Genomic DNA, 20251 nt, shown 5'->3' with positions numbered 1-20251 from the left:
TCAATAGGCAGGTTAATTTATAAATGTTTAAGTCGAGATTCGAGAGATGAGATTTAATACCGGTAGATTAATTGTGTGATTGTAATACGTAGCGAAAGCCCTTTATGATCTGATTAATGTATGCATTGATGATTGATTATTATGTTTTACCCTGGAATATTATTTATTGGTGAACCTATGCCCTAGGCCTTTTATTCATTGTTTTCTCCTTATTCTTAATCTTCGTAGTTTAGTTTCCTTCGATAATAATATTTTAGTTACTTTATAATCTAGAGTATATTAATTAATTAGGAATAGAAAGACTCGTTTCTCTGTGGATTCGACCCTACTTCCATATCTACATTAGTTAGAGGATTTAGGAATTACTTTTGATTAGGTGATACGACTTTAGCCTGTCAAAATTTGGCGCCGTTGCCGAGGAAACGGTTTTATTTTTATTTCTGATTATTTTTGTAGTCTAGGTTATTTCTTTTTGTCTAAGAGAACGTTAGTTCTTTGAGGCAAGTCTCATATTTGCTTTTAGTTTTCTTTGTTTATGCCCAGATGTTCCAAATCAGGTTACATTCCATTCGATCCTGAGATCGAACGATCCTGAGATCGAACGATCCTTCCATAGACAGAAGAATCTTTACAAGCAAATTCTGGCAGATTCTGGTGATAATAATAATCACCGAGATCCTCTAACTGGTTCTAGCGATTCAGAGGTATCATCAGATCCAGAATCAGAGATGACGGCTCCAAAGAAGCTTAGTGATTACTCACAACCAAAGCTTATAGATTTTCCACTCCTTACTCCCACTCCAGCTTTTGATGGGGTACAATTTGAGATTAAACCCCAATTTATAACGATGATAGAGAGGAAGCAATTTAGTGGAGCTAAGGGTGAAGACCCAAATCTTTATATTGCAGACTATTGTCAGTATTGTAATACCATCAGGCAAGCTGGGGTCACACAAGACCAAATCAGGGAGATTCTCTTTCCTTTTTCTTTGACTGGAAAAGCCAAATTATGGTTTAATGGATTAAATAGAACTGCACTTGGTATAACTGACTGGGAAACTCTTGTTTTGAATTTTTATAACAAATATTATCCTGCAGAGAGAACAGCCGTACTACGGAGTGCAATTCAGAACTTTGCCCAAGAAGCCGATGAAACTCTATATGAGGCTTGGGAGAGGTTCAAAGACCTACAAAGAGAATGTCCTCACCATAATTTGGCACAATGGCAGTTAATCGAAGCCTTTTACAATGGCATTGGAAATTCATTTAGAATAATCTTAGATTCTGCAGCTAGTGGGAGGTTTATGAATCTTAATGTTGATGATGCAGGTCAAGTTATCGAAGATATGGCGATACATAATTCCCAATATGGGAATCCTAGAGGCTTTTCTAACAAGGGGAAGCATAGTGTTGACTTTGTATCCTTTTTGCAAGCTCAATTAACCTTTATCTGCCAGAAATTAGATAATCTTAGCACTGCCAATGTAGCTAATGTTTCTGCAATTAATAATAATGCTAATGAGGCTTTATGTGAAAATTGTAGAATTCTAGGTTATTGGGAACAAGATTGCAGGAGTTCCGTGGAGCAAGTTAATGCCTTTCAAGCTTATAGGCAGAATAACACATACTCCAACACCTACAATCCTGGGTACCAGAATCATCCGTACCTTTCCTACCGGAGTACTAATATTCAAAATCCACCACAAGAACAGGTGCCACAACAACAATAGCAGAAATATTACCTCCCCAATGCTGGCCAGAAGAGCTTACCACAACAATCCTCCTCATCTTCCGACCCTGCTTTGGTAGAAATTAGAGCTATGCTGGTTAATATGCAGAAGCACATGGAGAGTAGAGATGCCCAAATTGGTTCAATTCTAGCACATAATAAAATTGTAGATAATCAAATTGCGCAACTTTCTGCTACTATACAAGCCCGTCAACAGGGAGCTTTTCCAGCCTAGCCGATCAGGCCTACGGATCAAGCCTATGCAATTACTCTAAGGAGTGGTTCAAACTATGAAGGGCCCCCTAAGCCCAGAGATGATGAACCTGTTTTAATAAATAATGCTAATCTGGATTCCGTTAAACCTGACAATGTAGCTAATAGCCTTGCAGGGCTAAAGCATAGTACTAATATAACTGATTTTACATTACAGGGTACGACTCCAGGGAAGGTGGCCACTCCAGATAAGAGAAATGATACTCCAAAGCCAGTTATCAAACTTCCATTCCCCAATCGTCACTTGAAAACAAATTTGGATAAGCAGTTTGGTAAGTTTCTAGAGATGGTAAAAGATTTGAAGGTAACAGTTCCCTTCACTAAACTAATCACACAAATTCCTGCATATGCAAAAATTTATGAAGGAAATATTGACAAGAAAAAGGTCTATTAGTGAGGTAGAGACAGTAGCTTTCAATGCAGAGTGTAGTGCCGTACTTCAAAATAAATCTCCACCTAAATTAAAAGATCCGGGTAGTTTTTATATCCCTTGTCATATTGGCAATCTAATGATTGATAATGCATTGTGTGATTTGGGTGCTAGCGTTAGTGTTATGCCATTATCTGTGTGTTCCAAGTTAAATATGGGTAAATTAAAAGCTACTAATATTACTCTACAAATGGCCAACCGTTCTTTCAAATACCCCTTAGGTGTTTTAGAGGATGTTCCTGTTAGAGTAGGTAAATTTTATATACCTGCTGAATTTGTCGTTCTTGATATGGCTGAGGATATGCAAACCCCAATTATTTTGGGTAGACCATTCCTTAACACTGCAGGAGCAATTATAGATGTCAGAAGTGGCAAACTGACACTATCAGTAGGGGACGATAAAATTATTTTTAATCTTAATAATACCCCTAAAAGCCCCATGATAGAGGAGAAGTGCTTTAGTGTTAGTGTGGTTCAAATTTATTCTAACAAGCCCCAAGATCTTGTAAAAGATCCCTTGGAGGCGATATCTTGTGTTGCATCCTTTTCAGATGAGATAGACAAATGGCAGAAGGAAGTTGATGCAATAGAAAGAGCCCTCTACACTATCGGTCTTGGCTTTGAGGATGAAAAGGTTGAATCAATCAAGCAAGTTGTGGAAATTGAGCCTACGGTGAGTGTTCTGCCGGATCGAGTTGCAAGTGCTAAATGCAGTGACAATTTGAAGCAACCCTCGATCGAAGTGGGATCTTTAGTGCGTAGCATTGAAGAACCCCCAGTCCAAGTCAAGGAGGATCCACTAGATAAGGTGAATTGGCGTCCCACAGGGTATGTCAGGAAGCCGCATCGTAGCCTAAACATCGCTCGACCGGGTGAGAAACCACCCGACCAAGCATTAGGTCAAGGTGTACTTGGTAAGAAGTTCGTGCGGGACCTAGATAAACCAGCGCTTTGCGGGAGGCAACCCGTATTTCTTGCTTTCTAGACTAGTTTTTTCTTTTATTTTACTCTATTTTTTTTTTATTTATATTTTTTTTAGAGAGGAGAGAGTGCAATTTTACCTTTTACAAGTGTTTTTGTACATGTATAGATTTAACAGGTACGAAGACTTAAGAAAAGAAGTTAAAAAAAAGAAGAAATCCGATTTGGGCACGGACCCGATCGGGTGAGGCTTGCCCGATCGGGTGCGAAAGTAAAGAAAATTCCAGCTTTATTTTCACCCGATCGGGCGCCCAATCGGGCGAAGCTTTCCCGATCGGGTGCGCAAGTGAGGTTGGAAATCAAGCTATTTTCGCCCGATCGGCCGCAATTTTTGAGAAATCGAGTAAGGAGAAAAGATATGTCGGGCGAATCTCGCCCGATCGGGCGAGCAAAGGGCGAAAATTCCCTTCGTATTCGTGCCCGATCGGGCGCGCAATTAAGTTTTCAGAGTAATATATTTTTGCCCGATCGGGCGCGCCACTTTTTGACCGACCTATTATTTTCTTTTCTTCCTCTTCTTTTCTCACTTTCTCCTTATTTCATCTTCTTCTTTATCACTTTCTCTCTCTAAAACCCCCATTTTCATACCTTCAAACTCTACTTCTTTTCAAGATCTTCTCTAATTCTTCCATCCAAACTCAAATTTTTTTACATATTCTTAATCCTCTTATCTTTCCCTTCGATCTACACTAAATTTCTACCACTTTCTCTCATTTTTTTTCAAAACCCTAAGAGAGAGAAAGCTTCAAATTCCACCATTTCTCACAAAAATGGCCTCCAAAAGATCTAGAACCGTACGGGGTGAAAGCTCAAGGCAACAACAACCACCATTGGTTGACCCGGAGCTGCAAATTTTGGGATGGAGTGAGGTGGTGATGACCTCACAAGAACAACGGCAAAGGATGCTCAACCTCATCTCGAGGCAGGTAATTCCTACACGCTTTGTTCATCATTCTACGCTTTCTAGATTAGGAATCGATAAACCGGTAGAAAATTGTTTAAGGGTATCTGTAGACACCCATTTGTGTCTTCCCAAAACTTAACCCGGTGATGAGTACCTTTCACGTCGAATCATAATCGAATGAAGTGAAAGTGTAGAAAGTCTAGTGTTGCAGATAGTTTTAATTTCTCTTCTTTTCTCTCTGTTTTTGAAAACCTATTTTAAGAAAACAGCCAATATAGTTTGGTTGGTCCATGATATGGATCCAATAGTAGTGTAGTTGGATAGGGCTTGAAAAGAGCTTTCCAACGATATATTATAAGCCCAATTCCGATGAATATTGAGGAAGTTATGGCCAAATTACTAAACTAGGCCCAGCTTGAGCCTTATAAGCGGCCCAATGATCTAGGGGAGGGCCTAATATGGATTTATCATACCTAATGAAATTAGGAATGGTTTTATCCTTCTAGATTCTTCTAGAAGGTTCTTTTCATTCCTAATTCAATTAGCATTGATAAATTGACTTTTGTTGACTTTTTAGAGTTTTAATCAGAATAAAAAAGTGTTTTTGAGAAAAATACGATTTTATCCTCCTGTACGGTTAATTTCTATCTGATTTTAGAAAACACGTCAGAAATTTAATTAGCGCCAAACGCCAGCATTAGCGCCTGGCGCTAAGTTTGGCGCCTTGCGCTAGCATTAGCGTATGGCGCTAATGTCAGCGTCTGGCGCTAATCTCATTTTTTCGCGTCAGAACTTTGGTTCGATTTTCTATCTTTTTGGCTAATTTTCTCTATAAATAGCCTCCTAAAAACTTCGTTTTGATTCATCTACAACCATCAATTCTTATTCTTTCTAATTCGTATTCTCTCCAAAGCTTCTCTCTCTCTTTTCTAAACCTACCTACTTTTTCACAAAATTCCGCATTCACAAGACCTTGATACACCTAGCGTTGTTCGAAGTTGCCTTCGCCCTAGACGTGAAAGGTTTAATTTCTGAGGGTTTGGTCCCAAATCTCTCTTTCAATTCTTTAATTTCATTGTTTGATTTTATTATTTTCCTTGAAGTTACTAACGTGTGTATTTTGTTATTAGAAAGAGGTACGAGGCATCCAAGTAAGTGCTTTAATGGTTTTCATTGATATTATGATGTAGAAATCATGCTTAGATTGTTATTATGATTCCTAGTGTTATGTTAGGGTATTTTGATCTTCCTAGTATCATGTCTAGGGTACTTTTAATATCAAGTATGATTAAAAGTATGATGCCTTTTATTTTCTTCCTAATGTTTATGATCGTTAGTATCATGTTAGGGTTAAAGCTTTGATTTTTATTGCTTAGTGACATGCTAGAGTTTGTTATTAATCTTGTTAGTATCATGCCCATGATCTTGCTATTATTATGCTTTAACATGAATATGATGATTATAATTGTTATGATGATGATTTATGATTATTTTAATTATTATTATGATTATGTTGCTTGATATATATTTTATTGTTATTGCTTGATCACACCTTTTATTCATGTTTAAAGGGAATTGGTACTTGTAATCACGCTTAATAAGATAATTAATAACCTTGTTTAGGGTTAATTCGATTATAATTCAAGTGATCGCCAATAATAGATTTATTTGTGCATTAATATTCAACCAACATAGATTAAACAGGTTTAGATTAATCCTATTGATTGCATGTTAGTCAGAAAGCGCACATGAATACAATCAGAATAAAGTAGAGGCCTATTATTAGGGCAGGTTCAATCTCTTTTAGGTTGGATTTGTACCTTCATCCCCGAACTACCAGTCATGTTTCAAGACCTATTGGAGTTGACGATCTCCTGGATCGTTAAGGGGTGTAACCTTCACCCTGTGAACGATTTACAAGTTCCTAAAAATTGTTGGCGACTCTTTTGCTCTATCTTCTTTCCCTTTGGACGCCACCGTACTTTAGTGTATGATCCCAGTGGGGTTCAAGCTAGGGGTAATGCTTGAAATATTCCCTACAGTATCGGAATGAGCGGTTTATTTCAATTGCATTATGTTATTTATGACTATCTATCTTTGGAATTTATTTCTAGTTTTAATGTGATAAAATCTAATGCTTTGATTACTCATGTTCAATTCCGCTTGCTTAATAATGATGTGAGATTGACTTTGAAAGAATTTGGTAAATTATTTGAGTTGAAATCGGATAGACCTATTGAACCGTCTCAAGACAGCATTGTTGTTGTCTATCAATCCCTCACGGGGGATGCTAATCTAAACCTCCAACATGCCAAGGGCACTTGGATACAACATCCCGTGCCAAAATTTTGGCAACGGTTTGTTGGCCTCACTATCTTTGGGAGGCATGAACCCGCCAATGTAAGGAGGGATGAACTAGAGTTGTTAGGGTCTTACATGATCCCTAGGAGTGAAAAACTAAACATACCTCATAGGATAGCCTAACACTTCCAACGAGCGGCCAACGCGGCCGAGAGTGGTAGGTCTAGGGCCCCTATTTATTTTGGCGGTTTAGTCACCCACATAGCGGTCAAGCACCTTAACTTTGTTCCTAACAACTTTAGGAAGGTAGTAGGCCCAACTCATATGGACTTACCCTACTTAGGTAGCCTCAACTGGATCAATGTCATAGGGGGTGAAACTTGGTGGGTAATCCAAAGGGAGTTGGGTAGAAGGGACAATGCCTTTACGTTGCCTAACCCCGTTTTGACTAAGTTTGAGAAGGGTAAACCTTCTTACACCTTTGTTTTAGGTAACCAAGGTGAGGCTCAAGCGGCTCACCAGGCACCACCTTCACCACAACCTCAATTTCACCCTCAACCACCACCCCAACCCTACACTTATGACATCCCCACTTCTTCCACGAACTATAACATCGACCCAAACGCCCCTTATGACTTCTCGGCTTTTAGGAGCCAACTTGATAGGATTGAGATGGGGCAAGGGAGAGTGGAGAGTATGGTGCGAAACCTAGACACTAGAGTAGGGTCCCTAGATAGGAGGGTGGGGCATGTGGAGTGAAACCTTGGGAGGGGTTTATACCCCATGTATGATGACTATGCACGTCGGGGGGCTATTCCCCCCGAATCACTTGTTCCTGATTGGTTTCAATATCCTCAATGAGGATATTCGGACCCAAGTGCCTTTGGTACCTATGTGGACTACTCTTCGGTCCACGGTTATGGGACCGATGCTCCTTTTGGTGGGCTTGGGGGGAATGTAGACCCTAACTATTTTGCATGTGGTTTGGGTTACGGAGGTGGTGGTTCGAGCCATGGAGGAGCCGGTCCAAGCCATGGGGGAGGCTATTCAAGGATGGATGAAGATGAGGAGTAGTTACTCTAGCTACAATCCCAAGTCAATGAGGGCATTGCTTGATTTGGCTTGGGGGGATGATCTTGTTTTGGGTACTTCTCTTCCTTTTCTCTATTTATTGCTTTCTAGTGTAGTTTTATTGTTTTCCTTTAAAAAAAATACAAAAAAATTGAAAAATAAAAAAAATCCAAAAATACGTTCCAATGAATTATAAATCATGCTTCCCTGTGCCCCATACTTGAGAAAATTTGTTTTGATTCTTGGTATATGATGATAAGCATTGTGGATTAGTTGATCATGATTTGATGTTTGATTGTTTAGAACCCTAACATGCGTCAAATTTGCCCAACTACTTGTGAATATAGTGCTTGACTAGTTGATTTGGTTAGGAATGTGTGATAGTTCCTGGTATGTCAACGAATTTGAGTATTGATTTGCAACTATAAGTAATATTTATATGACTCATTATTATGCACATTGTGGAGGAAGAAGGCGTTCATTCTTTTAGGTAGCCTCCAGATGATTGTAGATACATTGTTCTCTTCTCGCTACCCATGTTGTTGCCTTGACTATATGTTGTTTATTAGCCATATTACAAGCCGATTTGCCCCATTGGTTACTAGGGAGCTATTAGTGAGTGAGGCGAGGGAGTTTGTAGTGTGCTTATTATTTGCACAATTTGGGTGGGTTTTGAGAAGTTATTTTGTTCTTGATCATGTTTATTTTTGATGAGTTTAAAAGTTATATCTTCTTGAGAAAAAAATAAAGTATGATGTTATGAAAAAAAAAAAGAGAAGTTCAAGAATAAAAAAAAAAAAAAAGAAAAATGAGTGAACTTCAAAAGAAAAAAAAGCAAAAAGAAAATTTTTTTTGTTCAATGTTCAAATGTTCTAGTTGGAGGTTGATCAAAAGAAAGAAAAAATTGAGATTCAATGAAAAATTCAAGTTTGGAAAATAAAGTTTGTTTATTCACTCCAGTTCTTCACTATTATATCTTATGAGTGAAATTGTAAGAGTTAGAATTATTTATATTGTTTGGAGTTGTATTTAGTGGATTATTGTTGGGGTTGAGTTGTGTAGGAGATGTTGATCATTATTTATTTTGATCATGGGTTATACCAGGATTTGCTCCCTTAAGCATAGCTTTTCTCTCACTTATTCCCAAATGATTCCTACCCTTTACCCTAGCATTACATTACAAGCTTTAAAGACCTTCCGACCTTTGTGCATAAGAGTTGTATGAATGTGAAAGTGTTGTTTATCAATGCAAGTTATGATTTGATATATTTCGAGTCGATTAGTAGGTTGAGCGTACATCTTTTTATACACACGAGAGTGTGAGTTAGGAGGGCATTGTTCACAATAAAGGGGTTGGTTGGAGAGCGATCGAGTACATCTTTTACTCGCCACATAAATGAGAGTTGAGTGCGTGAGCACTAGTCTTGAATTCTATATGCTCTTGTGGTTTGCTCTATTTGACAATTGTTAGGGAGAAAAGGGTAATTGGACGGATTTGATTGGTTGACTTTGAAGCATGTTTATTGGATCTACCCTGAATTGTTTGTGCTTGATTTTTACTTTTTTGGGTGAAGCATATTTATTTATTCATTGATGAGATCTTTGCTTAGGGACAAGCAAAGGTTTGGCTTGGGGGAGTTTGATATGTCTATTTTATATAGTGTTTTACCCCCGTCCCTTGGTCATAATTAGTAGTGTTTTTGGCTCTTTAGAGCCACTTTTATTACTAATTGGTGTTTTCTAGTGTTTTTGTAGTTTTGGTTGAGTTTTGTAGGAAATTGCACTTTTGGAGCATTTTCCCGGGTTTTCATGGATCAACTACGGAGATTGGAGGAGCACGACCATCTTTGAAGCCCAAGGCCGGTTAGAGTCATCAAGCCGGTGATTAAGGGCTCGGTAATCGGGATACCGAGGTATTTGGACCGAATGATCAAGACCCTAAGTGGGTATCCGGATTGGGCCGAAGAAATAAGCCCAATCGAAGTTCCAAGCCTCGAGGTAAAGCAAAGTCCCGATTGGGCAAGCTTAACTCGATCGAGCGTGGCGCGCGAGAGTTGTGCCGGTGCGTGGCCAAAGGCGCGCCCGATCAGGTGAGCTGCTAGCTCGATCGGGCGCGACTGTTTAGAAGAGTACGCAGAGAAAAAGGCGGGCCCGATCGGGCGGCCCTTCGCTCGATTGGGCCCGTGTTTTTAGAGGACCTGATTAGTTTTTCAATTAGGATTCGTTTTAGGGAGGTTTAAGTACGATTTTTGAACGTAATTTTAATTACCTTCTCTTTTAGATTTTCTCTCTCTACTTAGCTTTTAGATTAGTTTCTCTCTCTAATACTTTGTTCTTGACTTTATTCTTAATTCCAGATTTCTTTGGTAACAATTTCTCTTCTCATAATCTTAGTTATTTATTTTATTCCTTTGATCATGTCTTGTTTATTGTTTTGATTAGTTTAGTTTTAATTATGTGTGAGTAGCTCTATCTCTAGGGTTTGTGGGGATCCATAAATAATATGAAGGGGTAATTTATTGTTGTTAATTGTCAATGCTAGATTAATTTCCTATTGATTGATTTAGTGCTCTATGACTAGTTTTGCGCAGATCTTTTATGCATTAGTTTGTCAATATTGATTCGAGATTCGACAGATGAGAATTAATGTTTAGGTCTAGTTTCAATAGGCAGGTTAATTTATAAATGGTTAAGTCGAGATTCGAGAGATGAGATTTAATACCGGTAGATTAATTGTGTGATTGTAATACGTAGTGAAAGCCCTTTATGATCTGATTAATGTATGCATTGATGATTGATTATTATGTTTTACCCTGGAATATTATTTATTGGTGAATGTACCTATGCCCTAGGCCTTTTATTCATTGTTTTCTCCTTATTCTTAATCTTCGTAGTTTAGTTTCCTTCGATAATAATATTTTGGTTACATTACAATCTAGAGTATATTAATTAGGAATAGAAAGACTCGTTTCTCTGTGGATTCGACCCTACTTCCCTATATACATTAGTTAGAGGATTTAGGAATTACTTTTGATTAGGTGATACGACTTTAGCCTGTCAGTTTGAAATTTGAGAGTGCTAATCATAATACATCTCGTTTTTTCAGGTTTTTTTTCCTTTTATTTCCAAAACATCAACATAATCTTCAATTAGGCATCATCAATAGATTGATAGCACATGGACATTATGAGCCCCATTAACAAATTTTTGAATAGAATCCGTTAAAGGGTGGTGAAATCATTTTTTTTTAGTAAAATAAATCTATTTTAACTTTTTTTGGTGCTAAAAATATTTTCGATCTTTTTGCGGTATTAAAATTATAAAATTCATTATGAATGTTGCTATTTGGTCATCTTTGTTGATGATTTTTACATCATTACTCCATCCGTTTTTAAATACTTGTTCCATTTCTCCATGCGCGGAGTTTTAGGAGAAATTTAAGAAAGTAATAAAATATTGAGGTAGTGGGGTGGGTGGAAGAATAAAAGATTGTAAAAAGCAAAAGTAGTGGAGAGAATTGGAGGAGAGAGAATAGAGGGGAGAGAGTATGAAATTAATAAAAAAATGATTTATGTTGAGTCCACTAGGTTAAAGAAATTAATTAAATATTGTAAAAACTTTTTAAATAAGAAAATGGAACAAGTATTTAAAACGGTCGGAAATGAAAAGTGAAACAAGTATAACGGATGAAGTATTTCATAATAAGGGATTTTCGTGTTTACTCGTGAAGACCAAAATACTCATCTTCCTTTATTTATACAATAGAGGTAATTAAAAAAAATCAATTAATCAGAACCTAAAATACGAATCAATCAGGAAAACATTTTTAAAAAATAAAAAATCATTTACTTGAATTACGTCCATATATAATTGATATACTCTCTCAGTGTTTTAACTAGTGTTACACTTTTACTAACATACAATTTAAGGCAATTTACACTACTACAATTTCAGTATTTTATGGACGCTTTTACCTCGACGCTGTGGTACTAGCGTCAACGTATAGATCTATATTCCGCTTATTGTCGACGCTTTTCCAAGTCGAAGTAAACTATAGACACTAAAAAGCGTCGACAAAGTCACATGACCCGCACGTGTCCCTATAGTTAAACCGCCTAGGTCAGATATCATCAGAATTGCTAAATTGCTACGCCTCATCTATCTATGTGTTCTCCACTCAAATTCATTCCAAAATCTAAAATAATCTCCGATTAATTCATCACTTAGTTTAAATTCGTTCTGGAAATTGTGGGAATTTTCTTCATCAACTTGTCAATTTCATCGATTAATATAGGTAAACTTTCTTGCTTTTCCTTAATCTCTGGTTCGAATTAATCTAGGGTATAGTATAATGTTCGAATTTCTAATGAATTTTCTTTAATCTCTGGTTGAAATCGGAAAATCTTTGGCCTTTTACGGTTTTGAATTGAAAGAGAACAAGCATCGCCATATCGATACTTAGAAGAATTCATTGACGGTGCATCAGGTAACTTTCTACACTTAATTAGATACTAAACGTTTTTCAGTTCATAATTCGTGCTTTCAATTTCCAAATTTGTTGTTCCTCAAATTTTCCTTTTTTTTTTTTTAAAAAAAAATGGGTCGTTTGTTTGTTTTATGGCGATTTATATGGCTTGTTTGTTTGGATTTTCTAAATTTTCTCAGCCTAAGGTAAAGGATTTTTCATATTGTTAAGTGTAGCTTAATTTCCCCTTTTAATTTTGCCTAATTTTCATCTGCTTCGCTATAACCCAGGCAACTGATTTAACAAATGTTTTGGGGTTTTCCTATTTTGAATATGTTCTGCTTAATCGTGGCTGAATGCATTATGCTGATTTTTATTAATGATAAAAATAAGACGGTGTAGTTTTCCTGTTAATTGTTAATTTTACAGGATTTTCCATGAGGTTTCAGGTGCACATCACATTTGTCTGTATTGATTAAAATTAATATGAAGTTATGCTGAACAAAAAATTCCAGGTGTAATAAGATAGTTTTCACTTGGTTACTCACAATGTAGCATTAGAATTTTGGAAACTTTTGTTGGTGAAATAATAGGTGACTATAGATTTGTTGGTGGGATGGTATAGATCTGCCAGCCATTCAAGACCAACAATATACTTTGTTATATTGCAAACATTATTGTCTTGGAAAGTTGAACTTTGATCTTATAACAGCTAAGAGTATTGGGAAAGCTCATCTCTATCTCTCATAGAGTGGGAATTATCTTGTATTGAATCAATCACTTTGATTTATTAATACATCTATCTCTTTGTCTAAACTGCTAATTTGAATTTTGGTAGAATAATCTCTAGTAGGTGTATGAAATTCTACTTTTCTAGTCCAGTGTATGCTACTTCTAGTGCTATTATAAATGATTTGTATATGTTTTATAAGCATTGCACTTCGTCCAGGTGCCTAATTTATTGACAGTGAAACTGCTCCTATATATTGAAAGAAAAAAAAAATTATTTCTTTCATTCTGAGTAGTTGAGAGTATGGGCAGAACTACTAGGATGTTTGGGAAGTTGGGTTCCATTGTCTTCTGCCCCTTTTCTACTAGGATGTTTTGTGGTGGAAGTGACCGAGCTTCAACCAATTCCTGATGTGCATGTTCCAGTGATGAAATTTAAGTTTGATGGGATCTCTATTGATCTTCTTTATGCTAGTGTTTCCGTTTTGGTTGTTCCTGAAGTAACTAGTACTTTGATTTTTTTCACACTATAATTGGTAGTTCTTGTTTTGATGCCATCCCCCTTATTTGTTGTAGTCAGCACTATTGAAGTTTGTAGCATGTAATTGCATAATATCTTGCGGGACTGCATTTTTTTTGGCAAAGGGCAGTAGAAGTGTCTCTTTTGGGGTAGTTAGTTACAGTATCCTATTCCAATACTAGCTGCATCTTCTTTCTTCTAGTAACATATGATCTCCTATTGTGTACTTAGAGGATCTATTATATATATTGTTGGAGAATTGTACATTGGTAGTATTGTGATTGATTTCTTTTCCTGTAAGTTATTATTATAATAGTGTGACTCTAGCATGATAATTAAAATGAGCATTGTTGCAGGACTTGGATATTTCCGATGTTTCGGTTCTATACAATGTTGACAAAGCTACTGTTCGAAGCTTAAATGGATGCAGGGTTGCAGATCAAATTCTTAAGTTAGTTCCTAACATCAAGGTACACATGAAAACTTGGTTTCTTTAGCCTTGCAATGCTTTATATTCCTTCATTTTTTTAGTTATTAATGATTTTTGTTGTATTTTAGATTTTATATTTTTACTACAATATGATTATAGTATTGGTCCACTAGCAGCTTTCATTTGCTGTTGCTTTGATCCTTGAATGATTATAAATGATAAACTATCTTCTATTTTCAGCATTTCCACACTGGGCTTCGGTGTCTTTAAGTTTTGGGCGAAAAAACGAGGTGTTTACTCAAATGTGAGTTTCTATGCTGTTCCAAGTTGCTATTGTTGATAATATTCCCAATTTAGTTTTTTTTCCCTTCTTCTTCCTCTTTTGCTAATTCCATTAATCTATTGGCTTAGGTGACTGGATTTCTTGGAGGTGTAAATTGGGCAATTCTAGTTGCTCAAGTTTGTCAGCTGCATCCAAATGCAGTACCAAGTATGCTGGTTTCTCGATTTTTTAGGGTCTTTACCTAGTGGCGTTGGCCCAACCCTGTGATGCTTTGTGAGATTGAAGAGAAAGAGCTTGGATTTCCAGTTTGGGATCCTCGTAAAAATCATCGGGACCGTACTCATCACATGCCTATCATTACGCCTGCATACCCTTGCATGAATTCTAGCTATAATGTTTCTCCTAGTACTCTCCGAGTAATGATGGAGCAGCTTGAGTTTGGCAACAAGATTTATCAGGTAAGGTGGTTTGAAGCCTTTTTTTTTTTGTCTTTTTTTAAGATCACTCGGAAGACACTAATGAAGTTTTTTTTTACTTGATTATCATAGGATATTGAGCTTAACAAGGCACGCCGGGGCTCTCTGTTTGAGCCATATTTGTTCTTTGAGAGCTATAAAAACTATCTACAAGTTGACATAATTGCTGCTGATGCTGATGATTTGCGTTCTTGGAGAGGTTGGGTAGAATCCCGATTTAGACAGTTGACTCTGATGGTAAGACATTTTTGTTTTTGTCTGCAATGGACTAGTGGTGGCTTTATTGGTCTTTGCTGGGGCTTAAGCTTTATTGGTGCTTGTCAAGCTGTTTTACATTGCACACAATTGTTATTTGTTATCTTATGAATTCCAGTTGTCTCTTCTGCATTTCGTTATTGGTTTTTGTCTGAATAGGTCTTATTTTATCTGTTGTGCTTTTCAGATAGAACGTGATACTCTTGGGAAACTGCAGTGCCATCCCTGTCCACATGACTTGTTTCATCCATCCAGGCAAAGGCTTCATTGTGCATTTTTTATGGGTTTGCAAAGGAAGCAAGACGAGGTTGTTCGGGAGGGACAACAGTTTGATATTCGCGCAACAGTTGATGAGCTTAGGAATTCAACAGCAAGGCGAGGTTGTTCAGGAGGGACAGCAGCTTGTCGAGTTGATTGAGCTTGTTGCTTGCCCATGATTAGGATATCTTCATTTATTTAGTCAACAACAACTGCAGGTACACTAATTACCCTAAAAAAATAACTCCTTAAATTATAAAGCTTATCTATTCTTTGTATGTTAGTACTTGCTAGTTTTAGTTTATTGGTTATGACATTCATCTTGGTAAGAAGATAATGGAGATCATTCCTACATTTCTACAACCATCATAAATTTCTTGGCTTATCAGCTTATTAGTTTTTAACGCTATGAAGGGATTTGGAGGCTTTGGCTACAAAATGTGAACTTAGGGAGGAAGAGAGATGGCTCCCTAGTGTTAGTAGTTTTGATCTAAAATTTTATGTAGACTCACTTGTTGATGTATTGATCGATGCATATGCTTTAATGTGTTGCAGGGTGAAAATATTATGTAGACATCCATGTATGAATACCGAGAAACGGTAGAAAAAGGCTGACAACTAACACTGCAATATTTCAAGGACGGAAGAAAGATATATTTAAGCTCTTTAAAGATTTCAATCAGTGATTCGGAATTTATTCCACTACAACTAGTCACAAATGAATTCTAAGTTTCAATTTTAATTGTTGTAATAGAAACTCATTACTATGAGATATTGTATATATACTATTGTATGGAATAATTTCAAGCCTTTAAAATCCCACTAGCTTGAACCCCACTGTGATCATACACTAAAGTACGGTGGCGTCCAAAAGGGCAGAAGATAGAGCAAAAGAGTCGCCAACAAGTTTTTAAGGAACTTGTAAACCGTTCACGAGGTGAAGGTTACACCCCTTAACGATTCAAGAGATCGTCAACTCCATAAGGTCATGAACCAAATAAGGGTTCGGGGATGATGGTACAAATCCAACCTAAAAGAGATTGAACCTGCCCTAATAATAAGCCTCTACTTTATTCTGATCGTATTCATGTGCGCTTTCTGACTAACATGCAATCAATAGGATTAACCCTAAACCTGTTTAATCTATGTTGGTTGAATTTAATGCACAAACAAACTATTATTGGCGATCACTTGAATTATAATCACAATTAACCCTAAACAAGATTATCAAATATCTTATTAAGCGTGGTTACAAGTACAAATTCCCTTTAAACATGCAATAAAAGGTGTGATCAAGCAATAAATAATAAGTATCAAGCAACATAATAAATAATCAATATCATGAATAATAATTATAATAATAATAATATCATCATAAATAAAATAATTATCATCAAAATAATAATAACAATAATATTCACAATCATCATAAATTATAACAATTATAATCATAATCATGTTCATGTTAATATTAAAGCATAATAAAAATAGCAAGATCCTAGGCATGATACTAACAAGATTAATAACAAACCCTAGCATGTCACTAAGCATTTAAAATCAAAGCTTTAACCCTAACATGATACTAACATGAATAAATATTAGGAAGAAGAGAAAAAGAAATAAAACTTTCCGCAACACTAGACCTTTCCACACTTTCGTTTCATTCGATTATGATTCGACGTGAAAGGCACTCATCACCGGGTTTGGTTTTGGGGAGACACAAATGGGTGTCTACAGAAGCCCCCACTTTGACTGAGTTTGGAGAAACGCAAGTTTCGAAAACGAAAGTCAAAGTATCGATAGGGACGGAGAATGACTCAGAACGTTCTGTGATCCTAAATCACTCTTGTAACGCCGATACCTGCAAAACTAGCATTAGTTAAACAGATAAAAGAGTTAAGAAACGCGTATCTTGCACCGTCGAGCACACGTCTCTGAAAGTAACCGATTGTTGCTGCTCTGTTGTTTTGATGACCCTCTGCAAGCTAGAGAATGCCATCCCGCTTGAAAACTGCTACGCCTCGTAACTGCTTCCAAATTACAAGATTGCTTCGCCTGAAACGATCCTCTCCGCCATGATAATATTCCACATCCTAGGGGATACTATTGAAGATTGCTTCTCTTGAAACAATCTTCAGCTGTTTGTGACAACTCTCCATAATCCAGGGAACGCCACCTTGTTGTTTCGATGTTCACTCGTCTCTGAACATAGAGCTTCTTTTTGATATGATCTTCTGAATGACGTGTCCACGCGTCTCTGAACGAAGAGCTTGATAATAGGATGCCCACGCGTCTCTGAGCAAAAGAGCTTGAAAATAGGAGATCTTTGATGATATGTCCACGCGTCTCTGAACAAAAGAGCTTTGAAAGAAATGTCCACGCGTCTCTGAACAAAAGAGCTTGAAAGAAATGTCCACGCGTCTCTGAACAACAGAGCTTTGAAAGGAAATGTCCACGCGTCTCTGAACAAAAGAGCTTTGAAAGGAAATGTCCACGCGTCTCTGAACAAAAGAGCTTGAAAGAAATGTCCACGCGTCTCTGAACAAAAGAGCTTGAAAGAAATGTCCACGCGTCTCTGAACAAAAGAGCTTGAAAGAAATGTCCACGCGTCTCTGAACAAAAGAGCTTGAAAGAAATATCCACACGTCTCTGAACAAAAGAGCTTCAGTACTTGAACGTTTGTTGCGATAATGTCTTGAAGAAAAAATTTCCGAAGACCAACGTTTGTCGATCTCTAAAGCTCGCCTGAACTTTATTCCGCTAAAACCAGTATGTCGGTGTCTCCGTGATTAGGCGCTTTAAGCTAAGTGAGACGATCTTTCATCAGGTCGATCACTTATTGCAATTGTAATCAAACTGACTACTTAATTATGTCAAATTGCTTATAGGGGCTAACTGGCGTACCAAGGAACCCAAAATTGCTGTATGAAGTCGAAATCACCTTTCTGAGAGGCTTCGAGCTCTGTCGTTGCTGAGATATTTCTGGCGCTAGGCGCTGGAGTAGGGTCTTCCCTGTTCTGTTGCACCTGTATTTATTTTTTACTATAGAACTTTGACAATTTCTTTTTAATTATCTTAGGGTTGACCTAAGGCTTAATGTTGCTTGACTCATCGACTTGACACGACTCAAGGTATAAACTTGACTCGATATGTTTGACTGACTCGAGGTTGACTCGACTCAAAGTGAAATGACACGTGTGACTCATGACCCATGTGTGCATAGCGTTGATTATGCGACTCGAAAATGCAAAAAAGCAAAAATTTTCCGTCATTTTTGTGGAGGGTACCGACTTTCTCCCGAAAAAGAAAGACGTGAAAAAGAAAAATCAAAAGTTTGAAGATGCATGTTGAATGAGCTTAGTCAAATGTTGTTCGATACTATCTCTCAAGGTGCAAGGATTAATCCATCCTAGGCTATCTCAATGGTTGACTCCATAATGAAAGTATTTGGGTAACTTAGGCACGGAGGCTAAGCACTTCATACTTCGTGATGCAATGATGATTATGATTGATGAGTCATTTTGACGAAGCATGCTTCAGCGTTAAGATTTCATGACAAAGGGTTCCTAAGGGAAATATATTTGGTCATGTATGTGTGCAGTGTGTGAAAGTGACACTAAAGCTAGGCCACAAGAGTTAAGTGTGTGAAAAAATATATTGTTAGAAGAGCCAAATAATGGTGACTCTTAGGCTAGGTAAGCTAATGATGTAAGGACCAAGCCCCCCAAGTCTAGCTCTAAGTGAAAAGGGATGAGCATTGGAGATTCCTTGATATGATCATGGTGCAAGTGTGTGAATGTGAATATGAATGCATGTTTATTACGGCTGCACCTCGATGTGAGGTTGCCTACATATCCGTTAGGAATCAGGCCGAACGTAGCTCTAGCCAAACCTCGCACAAGTGTATATACCTCAAAAAGGTCTTTTTAAGGGTTGTAACGTGGTTAGGCTAAAGGTTGAAGAAGAAGGGGATAAAGGCTAAATACCCTAGATAAGCCCCCAGGGTGTGCAACTTTGCTTTTGAATCTTTGTATTTTCATGCTTGAATATCTATTCTTTTTTAGCTCTTTTTGCTTTAGCATTTATTTTACTTTTGCAAGTGTGGGCAATCCCGATCATGCGGTCTATCACTCACTTTGCATTCATGTTTCTCAGGCATGGTACCGAGCACTCGATAAGAGACGCAATCTGAGACGTGTTCTTATCGAAGATATTTTCATATCAAAGACATTGGAACACTTGCCCTTTTGTACACTTTTATTTATTTTTTTGCTATTTTTGCTATCTTTTGAATTACTCAAGCTTCCTTTAGAATTGCATAAGTTGCACGCTATCCCATCCCAAGGTTAGGTAGATGTAGGTTGAAAAAAGAAGGGTTTATCGTTAGACGAGGCTCAAAGTGGTTTATGAAGAAAGGATTGTATAATTGAAGGACGAAAGGAGATATGATGTGGCTACAAGGGGTGCCTCAAATCATTAGTATACCTTGTGCTTAATTCGACATGGGTTTTTTTTTTTTTTTTTTTTTTTTTTTTTTTTTTTTTTTTTAATGCAATGAAATGAAATGATCATATGCAAGGAAATAAATGCTCATTTTTATTAAAAGGAAAGGAAAAAAGACTACAAAATTAATCTAAGGAAAGGAAAAGGTGCCTATGCTAGACTTATTGGGGAAGGGGTAAAATGAGAAAGAAATAGAAAAAGAGGTCATAAAATCTTGTCGATGAAGCTCGCCTCTTGTCTTGTGTTGTTTCCCTTATCATCACTCGCTCTTCTTGTTAACTGGAGGTGTGGGAAGCTTGTTGTTATCAATCAAATGCTGGATAGCCTCCTTTAGCTTCCAACAGCTCTCAGTAGTATGACCCCTACCTTGGTGGTACTTGCAGTGTTCGTCTGAATTCCAACTAGGCGATCTTTTCTTAAGTAGGGGATCTTTAGTAGGTCCAATGGGAGTAATGATTCCCTTGGCATGGAGTCGATTGAAAGCATCATCGTAGCTAGTTCCAATAGGGGTAAATTCCCTTTTCGGTTGCTTTCGATTACCCATGGCTAGGATCTCACTAAGGTCAAAAGTACCAACACTATTACTAGAGTAGGTGTTTTCGGAAGAAGAAGGATAGTCGTTCTTCTTCCCTTTACAGCCACT

The 20251-nt window shown here is 37.2% G+C and overlaps 1 non-coding gene and 1 pseudogene across 2 annotated transcripts; one reads left to right on the top strand and one right to left on the bottom strand.

Moving 5' to 3' along the window:
• Positions 1-1109: 1109 nt before the first annotated feature.
• LOC145637598 (small nucleolar RNA R71) lies at positions 1110-1216 on the bottom strand. The gene has a single exon (XR_014114365.1). It is a non-coding gene; the product is annotated as a small nucleolar RNA R71 (small nucleolar RNA).
• Positions 1217-4183: 2967 nt separating this feature from the next.
• Positions 4184-15983, top strand: LOC145636674 (nuclear poly(A) polymerase 4-like; annotated as a pseudogene). The gene is made up of 8 exons (XR_014114143.1): positions 4184-4339; positions 12152-12175; positions 13760-13873; positions 14074-14137; positions 14245-14574; positions 14665-14829; positions 15035-15323; positions 15661-15983. The product of XR_014114143.1 is annotated as a nuclear poly(A) polymerase 4-like (transcript).
• Positions 15984-20251: the final 4268 nt, after the last annotated feature.

This window comes from Chenopodium album, chromosome 6 (assembly GCF_948465745.1).
Source record: "Chenopodium album chromosome 6, dcCheAlbu1.1, whole genome shotgun sequence".
In the NCBI taxonomy this organism is placed as follows: Eukaryota; Viridiplantae; Streptophyta; class Magnoliopsida; order Caryophyllales; family Amaranthaceae; genus Chenopodium; species Chenopodium album.
Note: the sequence above shows the minus strand (reverse complement) of the source record. Positions and strands in the feature narration are given on the sequence as shown.